This window comes from Saccopteryx leptura, chromosome 1 (assembly GCF_036850995.1).
Source record: "Saccopteryx leptura isolate mSacLep1 chromosome 1, mSacLep1_pri_phased_curated, whole genome shotgun sequence".
Taxonomy (NCBI): domain Eukaryota; kingdom Metazoa; phylum Chordata; class Mammalia; order Chiroptera; family Emballonuridae; genus Saccopteryx; species Saccopteryx leptura.
Genome location: NC_089503.1, coordinates 119,123,834 through 119,125,832, shown reverse-complemented (window position 1 = coordinate 119,125,832; position 1,999 = coordinate 119,123,834). Strand labels below are relative to the sequence as shown.

At 34.4% G+C, this 1,999-nt stretch overlaps 1 non-coding gene across 1 annotated transcript; it reads left to right on the top strand.

Annotated features, from left to right (window-relative positions):
• The first annotated feature begins 1,030 nt into the window (after positions 1–1,030).
• Positions 1,031–1,189, top strand: LOC136390004 (U1 spliceosomal RNA). The gene has a single exon (XR_010748535.1). It is a non-coding gene; the product is annotated as a U1 spliceosomal RNA (small nuclear RNA).
• Positions 1,190–1,999: the final 810 nt, after the last annotated feature.

Here is a 1,999-nt window from a genome sequence, read left to right as displayed (position 1 = left end):
TACAAAATTGAAAACTCTTGTAAAAAGTGAAATATAAAGAGACTGAATAATTTTTATTACTTTTCTGTATAATACATATTTTTTCCAAACACTGAGATATAGTTGCTTTTTATAGACCTCATAAAAAGCACTTATTTACATAAGAAATCTTGTGTATAGCAGGTAGAATAATATTTCCAATAAGAGTTTGATATTCTGCTAAGTTTATTTCTAACTCCTTAAATTCATATGCGAGTTTCTCTGACTCTGAGGAGACTTTCTCCACATTGGTGGAGCAGAAATAAATAGAATTAGGTTTAAATTCTGTCTCCAGTATTATTTTGCCTCTGTAACCTTGAGCAAATTAAACATTTCCTTTAATGTATGCTTTTTCATATGTAAAACAGCAGTAAGAAAATCTACATTCCTGAGTTGCTTTGGGTATTAAACAAGAACACATATAAAACTAGCATGGTACCTGTTGCAGAGAAATAAATATTAATTCTTTCTCTTCTGTGTCAACAAAGTTGGAGTCTGAAATTTAATTTACAGAGTTGTTGCATAGAATAAGATTATGTATATAATGCAATTCAAATTGTGTCTTACACTAAGTAAATGATATTTTTCTCTTGCTCTTTCCTTTGTGTTTTGCAGATAAAATCTCTCTCATCTTTTAAAATTCAGCTGGGATGCTGCTTTCTCCTGAAACTTCCCCATGTCAAAACCCAGGCTAAGGCAGAGTCACACATTTTTGTTTTGTGCTCACATAAAAGTACAAGTAGATTTCTACTAGAATATTAAGCATATTATATTATATTTATTCATTTATTCACTCATCCATTCACATATCTGTAGATTCTCATTATATTATTTCATATACTATTTATTTGTTACCTGTATTTCAATTTTCTTGGAACTTGTCCTAGTTCCTAAAATGTTATTAACTTCATTTCTTTTTCCTATTTCAAAGATGAATATTATACAAGATTTTTTTTTACTTAAGAAAGTAGTATGAAATCTATAAGAGTTTGATGTATAATAAGCATCTTTTATACTTACCTGGCAGGGGAGATACCATGATCACGAAGGTGGTTTTCCCAGGGTGAGGCTTATCCATTGCACTCCGTATGTGCTGACCCCTGCGATTTCCCCAAATGTGGGAAACTCGACTGCATAATTTGTGGTAGTGGGGGACTGCGTTTGCGCAAGAATAAAAATTAAAAAAAAAATAAGCATCTTTTTCTATAAGATATACCCAATTTTACAATAATGTATAATTTCTTGTTTTAGAATGATAAGAAAACTGGGTATAATCAATTCATTCATCATAATATTTATTAAATTCATCCCAAATTCTGAGACACTTAAATGGCAGGGAGCTTATATTCCAGTACATAAAAATGTACACTAATCAAATAAACATATGTAAAAGGTAAGTACCACAGAGTAAAGGTATGTGATACAATATGGTATAAATAGGAGAACATGATCTAATTAAAGCAGTAATAAGTCATTTTCTTTTTTTAATTTAGTAAGAGGAGGCAAGGCAGAGACAGACTCCTGTATGAGCCCGGACCAGGATCCACCAGGCAAATCCACTAGGGGGTGATCCTCTGCCAATCTGGGACATTGCTTTGTTGGAACCGGAGCCATTTTTTAGAGCCTCAGGTGAAAGCCTCAGAGCCATCTTCAGCACCTGGGTCCAACTTGCTCCAATCGAGCGATGGCTGAGGACAGGAGGAAGAGAGAGAGACACAGAGAGATGTGAGAGAGGGATGGATGGAGAAGCAAATGGGTGCTTCTCCTGTGTGCTGTGACTGGGAATCAAACCCAGGACACCCACATGCTGGGCCAACGTTTTACTGCTGAGCCAACCGGCCAGGGCCATAAGTCAGTTTTGAATGAAGTAAAAACTGAGCTTTGTTTGAAGCATTAGTAGTACTTTGTGTGATAAAATAAAAGAAAAGAGATTTGCAAGTAGATATAATAGCTTCTACAAAATACTGCAGTGGGGAAATAG